Source organism: Arachis ipaensis, chromosome B08, assembly GCF_000816755.2.
Source record: "Arachis ipaensis cultivar K30076 chromosome B08, Araip1.1, whole genome shotgun sequence".
Classification (NCBI taxonomy): Eukaryota; Viridiplantae; Streptophyta; class Magnoliopsida; order Fabales; family Fabaceae; genus Arachis; species Arachis ipaensis.
Genome location: NC_029792.2, coordinates 29,472,904 through 29,485,720, shown reverse-complemented (window position 1 = coordinate 29,485,720; position 12,817 = coordinate 29,472,904). Strand labels below are relative to the sequence as shown.

Below are 12,817 nucleotides of genomic sequence, written 5' to 3'. Positions count from 1 at the left end.
TGATTTATTCAATCCTTCACCCACTTATTCATATTAATTGCATGGTTTTACTTTCCCTTCCTCATTATGTGATGTATGTGAAAAACATGTTTCCTAAGCTTTAAAATTAATTATTTTAATTACCTTTACTTCCATTCGATGCCGTGATTAGTGTGTTGAGCAGTTTCAGATTTTCTAAGGCAGAATGACTTAAAGGATGGAAAAGGAAACGTACAAAAATGGAAGGAAAGTGCGAAATGGAGTTTTGAAGGAACTGGCATCCACGCGATCGCGTGCCAGGAGCGAAGAAGCAGTGACGTGGCCGCATGACTGACGCGGCCGCGCGACTTGAGCATAGCGCATTCGATGCGGACGCGTGACCGACGCGACCGCGCCACAAGGAAAACTCCAGATGACGTGACCGCGTGACCCACGTGGACGCGTGACAGAAGTCACGTATTAGAATTTACAGAATACGCCCCCAGCGATTTTTGAAGCCCTTTTGGCCTAGATTCAGGCACAGAACACACAGACTAGAGGCTATAAAGTGGGGGAATGCATCCATTCAAGGGAGAGCTCGCAACTTTTATTACTTTCCATGATTTGGATTTAGTTTGAGAGAGGTTCTCTCTTCTCTCTCTTAGGATTAGGATTTAGGACTTCTCTTAGCTTTTAAGAGTGACTCTTGATCCAGGTTTAATATTTACTTTAATTTATGTTTCTATGCTACTTTTACTTTAATGCTTTTATTCGTATCTACAGATGTTGCCCAATTGGCTTATGAATTATTCCTTGATACAGATTATTATTTGAGTTAATGATTATTTGAGGTATTTCAGTTTATTATTGTTCTCTTTAATTTAAGTTATTATTGCTTCCCATCTAAGGACATTTTTATTCCAACAATTTTACTTTTTCCCCTTTTGGTTTTGGTTAAGAAATCAATAACTCAACATTATCAAACTCAACATAACTGATAATCGCTATCTTGCTAATTGAACTGAACTTCAATAATCCCAACTTTTTTTTAGGAATTAAATAGGATTCGAAGGTCAAACTAATTAGTCCCTTGACTTTCCTTTGCCTTAGTAAAGGTTAACTAAGTGGAATTTAGATTCAACTTTCATTATTGTTGAGAGAGATAACTAAGTTGGACTTCTAATTTCTCTTACCTTGCCAAAAGTTTGCTTTACAGTATTTATTTATTTTAATTGCCATCTACTTTACTTGTCATTTAAATCACTTGCTTCTCACCTTCTAAACCCCGATTACAACCTTTATAGCCAATAATAAGAACATACTTCCTTGCAGTTCCTTGAGAAGATGACTCGAGGTTTGAATACTCGGTTAACAATTTTTAAAGGGGTTTGTTACTTGTGACAACCAAAACGTTTGTACGAAGGGATTTCTGTCGGTTTAGAGACTATATCTACAACGCGACTATTTTTATGAACTTCTTTACTGGCAAAAATCCTAACGTCATGTATCCCTCATCAAGCTTAAAAGAAAAGTTTATTTGAAAAAGAAATAGTGAGATACATAAGTTTCAAGTTATCATGAGTTATTCCAATTATATTGATGTGGTGGCCTTGCATTTATCTTCTGAGTTTATGAATTAACAGTGCATAATTGATACTGAAGTTGAGTATATTGGCTCTTGAAGAACAGTGAATTTAGACAAGTATTATTAATTCTCTGAAAAATAAAAAATATTGATTCTTAAAGCAAAAAAAAGAAGCAGAAAAAGAAAAAGAAAAATAAAAGAAAAAAAGAGAAATAAAAGAAAAATAACAAAGAAAAAAAATAAAGAAAAAATATCCAAGGCTTTGAGCATCAATGGTTAGGAGGGTCAAAAATTAGCCTAAAAAGCTCAATTGAGTTGCTATCCCTAACTAAATGCTTGTGGTGTGAATGTGTCAAGTAAAAAGCTTGAGACTGAGCATTTAAAGTCGTGATCCAAAGCAATAAAAGAGTACGCTTAAGAACTCTGAGCACCACTGTCTGGGAATTTAAGCAAAGCTAAATTTGAATCTAGAGGGTTTTCCCAGTTAAGAAATTGTGGCTTTTATGTATCCGGTGGTAATACAGGAAAACAAAACGCTTAGAGTCACAGCTAGGCTCAAAAGGTGAAAAGCACCAAAAGAAGCTGTGTTCAAGAATCAAGAAAAACTAAAAGAAGAGAATTAATAATATCATCTGGATTCTGGTTCCAAAGGATGCCAATATTTTTTAGCTTTAAAGGAAAGTGAGATGCCAAAGATATTCAGAAGTAAAGAGCTAATAGCCCCATTTAGTATTTGGAACTGAGCTTCCTGAAAACCCTAAGACTTATTGTATCTTTCCCTTCTTTTTAGTCCTATTTTGTTTTTGATTGCTTGAGGACAAGCAACAGTTTAAGTTTGGTATTATGATGAGTGGATATTTTATACCCTTTTTAGTACCATTTTCTTACTGTTTTTTAGCATATTTTAGTGCAAAATTCACATTTTGGATACTACTTTGAGTTTTTGTATTTTTCTTATGATCTTAGGAGATTTTTGGGTGAATTTTACAAGTTTTGGCAAAGTTTGATTCAGAGGCAAAGAAAGAATAGCAGATGTTGTCAAATCTTGACCTCCATTCATTCAAACGAGCTTTTTTTAAGCTACAGAGGTTCTATTGACGCGTTCTCAACGGCGTTGGAAAGTTAACTTCCAGGAATTTCCAGCAATATAATGATTTATACTTTTCTTTGGATACGACTGCGCAAAATGGGCATTGAACGCCTAACTTACACCCTTTCTGGCTTTCAACGCCACCAAGGGAGCAAGGAAGTAGCATAGACACTCCCTAGGGGGTGTTCAACACCCACTCATCCAAGTTGAATGGCAAGCTCAATCCAAAAACTTATCAAGTGGGCCCAGAAGTGGTTTTTTGCACCCTTTAGCTTAGTTTATCTCATTTTTGTAATTTCTAATTATTAGTAATATCTTTTAAGGTCTAGTAATTAGTAGATTAGTAGATTAGTATATATAGGAGAAGATCAACCATGTTTAGGATCTTCTACTAACTTATCATGCATTATTTATGTTTTCTCTGTAAACTACGAGCAACTAAACCTCTTAGGTTAAGGATAGGAGCTCTGCTCATTCCTATGGATTAATATCATTACTTTTCTACTTTAATACATGTTTGATTCCATTCTATGAGGTATTGTCACTCTTCATCTTTATGAATCTAGGGTGTAACGAGAGTATGACCCCTTATTCTACATGAGCTCTTGCGAAGCCTTAACCAGATAGTATTGAGCTATAGCTTGAGAATACATCATAGGTTCCAAGAGAGAATCTGGGCTAATTGGGATAAGTGACATAAAATCTCATTAGTCATTGGTAATTGAGGTCTCTGTGGCATTAAGGCTAGAATACTGAGCATCATTCTCCGATCCAGAAGATCTGACCTAGTCTATGGCGTTTTGAGTAGGATCACCAGAGATTGAATTGTGTGAGCTTCACCCTCGTTCATATTGAATGACCATTAGCACCGACGTTTGATGTGGATCAGAGGAGATTAATGACAACTAGCCCCGAATTTAATTACTTACAACCTTGCCATTGAATTGATCACTCAATGTTAAAGCATTCAGTAAGATTTATTAATCCGGAAGAACAAGCATCTCCAAGACCTTAACTGATTTCCGATCATTGCTTCTACATCTTTTCTTTATTGTTTTGTTTATGCGCGTACAACAACAACAATTATCTTTTCTATTCGCCTGACTAAGATCTGCAAGAGAACCACAGCTTGCTCAATCCGACAATCCTCGTGAGATCGACCCTCACTCACCTGAGGTATTACTTGGATGACCCGGTGCACTTGCCGGTTCAGTTGTGCAAGTTCTAATTTCGTGCACCACTTCCTCTACACTTCATCTTCTTCCTCGATCTTAATTGCAATCTGAACCATTCTCCGAATTTGGATTCTCCTATCAATTTTGGTAAGCATTTTCTTTCTTCTTTAACATTTTTCTATTCACCCAGTTCTTCAATTTCTCATCTGTTACTGATTTTTATTTAGATTTGAATCATGCATATGTAATTTATCGCCTCTGGTTCATTCTCTCGTCGCTTGTAATGTCGTTGTACCGTCCTCTTCTTGCCTGCGCTGGTCTTCTCCCTGCGCAGTTGTGTTCTCGCCGGTTCCATCGTTTGCTCATCTCACGGCTTGGTAAGTTCCTGTTCTCTTATTCAGTTATCTTCTTGCTCCTTCAATCCTCTTTAATCTTTACTTGATAATTAATCTGTAATTAATTTGATGTATAATTATTAGTTAATTTAGGTTTTTAATTGGTTATTGAGTAGTTAGGTTTTGAATTTAGGTTTTAATTAAGTTGTTTATTTGAATTTAGGTTTTGAATTTAAGTATAAATGAGTTTAATTACACTGTCTTTTTAATTATTATTGTTATTGAAAGTTGAAAACTACCAATGTAATTTTTTGTATTTTCCTTTTTTCAATTATATTATGTATACCATAATCTGTCCCATTTCTCTATTGTGATACTATTGTCTTTCTGTAAAGAAAAAAAAAGTATCAGTGTTTGTCCTTGAGAATTCATAACATTTATTGTGAATTCAATCCAAATTATGTTGAATTGTATCTTCAAAACTAAAAGGATATGTTGTTGGTTCATAGCTATCATACGACAAACGGTCTCCTTATTTAATAAAACTGAAAGCGATGGAAATTGTGGATTGATAATATGTTCTCTTGGAAAAAGTTTAGTTCTTGAATCTGTTTTTGTCCTGCTGTAATAGGTACTTGGAACTGATGAATTAAACGCATATCCAAACAAGTACTGCATAGAGTTGGACCCAAATCTAGCAACACTTGTTGGAGGTTAATTTCTAGGCTTTATGATTCTATATTTATGTTACTTCCGTTTTGTAAGTACTAATTATTACAAGCCATTTGTTTGTGTACGCCAAATTTGGAAATGAGTGTTGATTCATTTTTATCCAAGTCATAAGCATATGTTTGTTTTGGTTACTTGTCCCTTCGTTGCATTGACTTTTGTAGTCTTCAAAGTGGATAAAAAGTAACAAATTTTCTTAGTTAGTTCTATTGGAACAGCATAACAAGGTAGCACTTATTTCATTTTATTTTTCTTTTGGATCATTCCTCAACTATCATCGGGTTGAATTGTGGAATATGTGGGAGCCTTGAAGCTTCAGTGTGGTATATATTTTGTAGCACACCACATTTTGTTAGACTGCTCCCCAAATTCTTCTTGTTGCCGCCACTGTCAATCCCCATTTTAGCAACCATTTGAGCTTCAAAACAAGTAGAATTTTATTATCTATATCTTAATAAATGGATGCATGTGTTAGATTATATGTTATACTTCATTGTCAAGAATTCTTTGATCTCTTCTTCTAGTTGTTTGGTAGAAAATCCGGGGAGGTACTTCTCCTATATTTAGTCTTGAGGTTTTATCTTACATACCTTCTATAATTGTTATAATGTTATGGAATATTATAATGGAAATACGAAATGAGGAGGAGGAGATTCTGGCAATAGCAGTTATAGTATTTGGGATGTGGATGAGTAATCATCATAATGGATGCAGAAAGTCTCTTACTGTTCCGATGATCGGCCTTGGAGCATTCATTTTCTTCATGTCAGCCTCACCTAAGCATTCTTTCTTATTTTCTTTCTCTTTTTTTGAATCTTTTTCTGCTAATCTATAATCTTTTAAGAAGCAATCTGTTTATGTTTTCAAAGATCCGTGATTAGCTTCATAGGCGCTCTGTAAAGAAACTCCATACTGTTATGGATTGTATCCTTAATTATCGGATTCCTACTTAATATGGCTACTTCAATTCAAAGCAGTAAGAAATTTTGAATTGTTATCCTCCTTAACATTTAATTTGCAGTAGCTAATCATGCTATGTTTTATCTTAGTGGGAATCCTGATCTTCACAGTGTTAGCATAAGTATGAAAATTCATTTATCATCTTCTGTTTGGCTTCTATGTTGTCGTAATTTTTAGTCATAAATTGTTTCTTCAAATGGATCTACAAATTCATCAATATTGTAGCTTTTCTATAACATCAACATGTGTTAGACTTTCTCTTTTTCTTTTGTGAATGTTTCTCTATTATTTTGATCATATATGATGATTTTAAGTCTATAGCAATCTATTTAATTGTATTATCAGCTATCTTCTACATAACTCTGATTACAATTTCATTAATATTTTGCAGACTCTTAAACAATATAAATTAGCTAAATTGACCCCAATTGAAGCTGGTTGCTGTGAACCACCTTCTGAGTAGGTTTCACCCATTCAAAGATTGTTGTTTAAGCATATTCAAATTCACATTTTTTTCTTTAATTTTCTATTGTGGGCATTTCAATATTACTGATTTTTTGTTATCTTTTTTTCCCCACTATATTATCAGACTTTTATGTTAACACATATGTGGATATCCTGTTGTAAATGCATCGTACTATGATTTGACCTTTCATCCAATTAGCTCCAATATTGACTACAAGTTGTACAAAAATTCTCGTGCCATAAAATGCTATGATTGTGATTCATGCAAGTAAGCATGGCATGCTTTAGTAGTAATTAGTCCATGCCTCCATGCATCAATATGTTAATGTGAATTGTGTCAATGACACTATGTTTTCTTATCCTCAAAACTTTGTTTCCAGGGCTGGTGTGGCACAATACATGAAAACTAATTGGAGAGTTGTTGCGATCTTTAATGTTGCTTTATTTCTTGTCTTGGTAAGACATTCACATCTTCTTCTTTAATGCTCTTGCAACATTAACTTGGATCGATCATTTATACCTGTGTTTATTATCCTTATAAATTCTACTATTTTACAATTACCTTTTTCTTGATTCAATAGACAGTCAATTATATACTTTGTGGAATGCTATGTGATGGGGAAAAATCCTCGGTAAAGAATTTCACAAAGATAATCGCGTTGTAAGTATAGATCTAAACCGACAATTAAATCTCAATCAAATTTAATTTGTTTGTTACTAAAGCAAACCCAATAAATTAACCGAAGTATTAAACCTCGGGTCGTCTCTCAAGGAATTGTAGGGAAGTATGTTACTATTGGTTATGAGATTGTATCTTTTTTGGGTTTTTTGAATCGTGGAACAAGGAATGTAAATAACAAGAAAATAAAATAATAATTAAGAAAAGTCTTAGCAAGAATTGATAATTGGAATTCCTATCCCCATTATCATAGTCACTTATGATGGTGATTGCCTTTTGCTATCACTTAGTTAACCTCTAACAATTGAAGGTAAGTCAAGTGAGAAAATCAACTTGAGTTCACAAGTCCTAATCAAAGACTAGAGTTAGTGAAGCTCAAGCCAACTAGCTTATTTCAATCACCAACCAACAAGAGACTATGATAATTCAAGAGTCTTCAATTAATCAATTTAAGCTAAGAATATAAAAAATCTAACTTAAAACCCTCCCAAGCATTTTATCAAACACTTGGAAGGCACAACATAAAAACATAGAAAACTAGCAAGGAATATTAAATCTAAATAACCAATTGCAAACATCAATAATAGCAAATGAAGAAAGGACAATAAATATGAAATACCACAAATTGTATTAAAAAGGAAAACCAAATCTAACATGAGAATTCATAAGCTAAATTAGCAACATAAAGTAATCAACAAGGAAAATAAATAAACTAGAATGCTAGAACAATTAAAAGTAGAAGATAACTAAGTAGAAATAAGATAAAATTCAGAAATTGAGAAGGAATAAAACTAAGAATTCTAAAACCTAGAGAGAGGATAGAGCCTTTTTCTCTTTAGAAAACTACATCTAAAACCTAAAATTATGCGAATGAATGTTGTGTCTAAGTTTCCCCCACTCTACAACCTCTATTCTATGTTTTCGGGCTTGGAAATGGGCCAAAAGGAGCCCAGAAATCACCCCCAGCAATTTCTAATACGTGCAGCACTAGGCTCTGTCACGCGTACGCGTCGCCCACGTGTACGCGTCGCTGAACTTTTGTAAGGTCATGCGTACGCGTCATCCACGCGTACGCATTGCCTAACTACATGGCAACTATGGAAAATTGCATATCATTTTGAAGCCCTGGATGTTAGCTTTCCAACACAACTAGAACCGCCTCATTCGGACCTCTGTAGCTCAAGTTATGATCGATTTAGTACGAAGAGGTCAGGCTTGATAGCTTAGCAATTCCTTCAATTTCTTGTATTCCTTCCACTTTTGCATGCTTCTTTTCCATTCTCTAAGCCATTGCTGCCCTATAAATCCTAAAAACACTTAACAAACATATCACGGCATCGAATGGTAATAAGAGAGGATTAAAATTAGCAAATTTAAGGCCAAAGAAGCATATTTTCAATCATAGCACAAAATTAGGAAGGAAAATATAAAACATGCAAATTATATGAATAAGTGTGAATTTAGTGGATAAAATCCACTAAATTAAGCAAAAGATAAACCATAAAATAGTGGTTTATGAATCTCCCCACACTTAAATATTAGCATGTCCTCATGCTAAGCTCAAGAGAAGCTATAAAGGAGTGAAGAGGAATGGTGGAATTTATGAAATGCGACCTATCTATATGAATGCAACTACATGCAAAAATACTTCTACCTACTTGGTTAAAAGTAAACAAATTCTCCAAGACAAACATAAACCGGATTCCACTAATTCAAATCACAAAATAAAATACAAGTAAACTTGAAGAAAATAGCTCATGAAAGCCGGGAATAAAGAATCGAGCATCGAACCCTCACCGGAAGTGTATACACTCTAATCACTCATGTGTTTAAGGTTTGATTCTCTCAATTCTCTACTAACCTTACTTTCTAAGGCTTGCTCTTCTTCTGCCAATCAACAAATAATTTGATGCAAAAAATACACATATCAAGAGGTCTTTTAAGGGTTGTAATGGGGTTAGGGTCAAGGTAGGATTGTATTTGGTCAAGTGGACTAAAATCTGAATCTTAATTAACTTAAACTTCCCACCTAACTTAGGACAATCCATGTAATCAAAATACAAAACCTAACTATCTATTAACCATGTTTTCCACATATTCATGCATCCTAATTTCGTGTACAGTACATATGCATTGCTTTCACCATTTACTTTGGGGCATTTTGTCCCCTTTTATTATTTGCTCTTTTTTTCTTTTCTTTTTCTCCTTCTTTTTTTTTCTTTTTTTTCTTTTTATTTTTCATTTCTATTCTTTTGTTTTTCTCAATGCATATGATTAAATTATTGAATGCAATAATATGTGCTCTACTATTATTTTGCACATTTTCACAGGAATATACAACACCCAATTTTCAAACCAAATATTGGCAAATCCAACTTCCCCACACTTAAATCATGAATACTCTCACTAGTCTAAGCTAACCAAGGATTCAAATTAAGGATATTATTATTTTTCGCTTAGAGTAAGTGATAAGTTAAATTAAAGAATAAATGAGGTTAAAAGGCTCAACATTTATTTACAAAGGATAATGAAAAGGTTAAGGCCATATGGGTATGTAAGCTCAGTGAAACAAGGCCTCAATCATGTAAGTGCATGCATACATCAAACCATGAAAATATAGAACTAAGCAAGACAAATATCACAATTTTAGAGAGAACAACACACACCAAAATTAAAGTGTTGGTTGATAAAATGCAACCAATCAAATAGGCTCAAAATCTCACTGGTTTTGTGTGTTCGAGCTCTAAACCATGTTCCAATATAATATTTCTTCAAACAAGTTTAATACAAATTTAATTCAAATTGGTGAAATGCTATAAAATAATTTCTTGGAAAAGAATTCATCACTTCAACCAAACAGTGGTAGAATATGCACAAAATCAAACAAACATGCAATCAAACATGTAAATGCAACAATGAACTGACAAAGAAAATTAAGCATTGTTGTTAAAAAAAGGTAACTAACCCACGGAAGTTGGTATTGACCTCCCCACACTTAAAGATTGCACCATCCTCGGTGCATGCTAAGATGTGCAAGCGGACGGGTAGCTACAACTGATGCTTTTCTCCAACAATTGTGCAGATGGACTTGTTTGTTGCCCCATTGAGAAGTTTTTCCTGTCCCTTCTCGGTGGCCATCCTGAAAGAAGAGGAAAAGGAAGAAAAGTAACCCAGAAACAAAGATAAAAAAACAAATAAAGTATGGGTGGGTTGATGCTAAATAATGAGGGTCTCAATTACATGGTAGCTACAACATGTGACTGAGGAAAATAGTAGAAGCTAATGGCATATCAATAGTGCAAAAATTACAACAATGGGGAAGAGAGAGTGGGTCATGAAAAACAATATAAGTTCATATCAATGCAAAAGGGGTACAAGTATCTTAAAAGATTAGCATTGACTTAAACAATATTACCCAATTAGAATAAAACAAGTCATGACCAAAATAAGGCAAGAGATATTCAACAGTTGAGCAGAAAATTCAACACTGAAGAAAAAGTATCAAATTTAGAAAAGAAAATAAAAACATGCACAACATTAAAATACAATGAGTGAAAGTATGCAAATGCAATAAAGAAAATAGAATTAAAGAGAATAAGGATGAGAAGTTAAAGGAATGAAGAAGAAGAAAGTAAGAAAGGATGAAGAAAGAAGGAGAAAGGAGAGAAGAAAGAAGTAAGAAATGAAAAACAGAGTGCGACGCGCGTGCATGCATCACGCGTACGCGTGAAAACTGAATCAGCCATGCGACACATAAGCGTCCTCCATGCGTACGCGTGGATGGCAAAAATTGTACACTGACGCGTGAGCGTCGGTCACGCGTATGCGTGACTACTCGCACGACTCCAGCGCCATGGCATCATAGCTCTCTGTTCAAGCACCCGTTTACGCTGATTGGCAAGGCCACGCGTACGCGTCGTTGACGCTTACGCGTGGATTGGCAAAAACGCAAGGGACGCATACGCGTGGGTTGGCTTGTGCGCCAGGCATCCCTCCCGCGTCATTCCAGCACCACTCTCTGTTTATTTTCATAATATTACGCACTGACACATGATGCGTGCGCGTCATTGACACTTACGCGTCGAGTGCAATTTTTTTTATAATAAACTAGAAATTAATAAGCAACTAAACCATAAATTAAAAGAGATAAACATAACTAAAAATGAAAATATAACTTACTACTAATATAAACCAAAAGGGAAATTAGAAAGAATTTATCATGGTGGGTTGTCTCCCACCTAGCACTTTTAGTTAAAGTCCTTAAGTTGGACATTTGTGAGCTCCTTGTCATGGTGGCTTGTGCTTGAACTCATCTTGAAACTTCCACAAACGCTTGGACTTCCATTAAGCTCCGACATTTCTGAATGAATTCACCAAGGCTTGATGAAGTTCTTCACAAGCTTTGAGCTCCCAGAGTTGATCCTCTTGTATTCCCGGATCCCAAATCTTGTTTCTACACCCGTCTTTAAGTGGCTCATCATTGTTCCAACCAGGTGGCAAGCAGTCTAAATTCTCAATGAAGTACCAAACTCTTCTCTTAGATCCAACCAAATGTTCACTAGTTCCACCCTTGCATCTAGCTCTTGAAATATCAACCTTGATAAGCCTTGATTCACAACTCCAACCACTAAACATTCTTCTCTTACGCTTAATGCCACAAAGCTTCCTAAGTTGGCCATCTGTTTCAAGGATGCCATACTCGAGTGGGATAGTAAAGCGAATACAGATAAGTTTTATCCACTCAAATGATGTAGTAGACGGCAACCTAGGTAGAGAAGTCTCCAACGATCTTGACAAAGCAAACTCAACTCCCATCCACCCTTTCCAAAGGACTTCCACTTCCACATCATTCTCAGACTCAATCAGATAAGGGTCTTCATGTTCAAGGAGTTCAATTGCGGATGTAGATTCATCATTAGGAATGTAAACCCCGGTTAAATTAGTAGATAATTAGTTAATAAATTATTTTTTAATAAGGAGGATTAGAAATGCGAATATTATATCAAAATAGGGTAGAGCTCATCGAAACGAGAATTTTGACACCAATTTTGAAGAAAACGGTCCAAAAATGGACCGAAAGGACCGAACCGGTTGAACTGGACCCGAACCGGGTTGTCGGTTCAACCGGACCAGCCCTATTAAATGAACCCAAGCCCTTCATCCCCTTCATTCCAACAGAAACGAAGCTTTCAGCTTCCAGGGGAGGGAAGAACGAGAAAAAAAAATCCCGTAACCCTCACGTTACATTCCAAATCCCGTAACTCCTCCGTTCGAGCTCCGATCGCCGCACCGTTTGCGGCCACGCGTTCACCGCGTCGAGCTCTACATTTCTACCGAAACAATTTCATAGGTAACTTTTTTAATCACCCTCAGCTTCATCTTCCCCCAATTTTCGAATTTTAAGTGGGAATATTGAATTTCTTTGATTTCTGATGTTTTAGGATCCAATTAGCTTGAGAGAAACGTTCACTCTTGCTTATGTGAAGCTTGGGTAAGGTGAGGATACGATAATTCTATTTTATTTTCATTGAATTTGAGCTTTGAGTATTAAATTGGGTATATATGTGTTATGAATGTGTATTAGGTTGAAAATAAATAATTGGAGCTTGAAATTGTGAATACTGGAACTTGGAGGAAGCGGATTAGTTGAGTTTTGAGGGGCTGTTTTGGTTTTGAATAAATAGCTTTGGTCGTTACGTGGAAATCGGCTAAGGTATGGTTTAGGTTTCTTGCATTTAATATATAATATTCTGTGAAAACTTAGGCTAGATGACCATAGGATAAGTTGGAATGCAGGTATATGTTTAATGTTTAGTAATTTGTTGATGAATATATTTGGTT

General features: G+C 35.2%; 1 pseudogene; it reads left to right on the top strand.

The window, feature by feature from the left end:
* The window catches only part of LOC107610847, a 9,029-nt pseudogene extending 2,096 nt beyond the window's left edge, over positions 1 to 6,933 (top strand).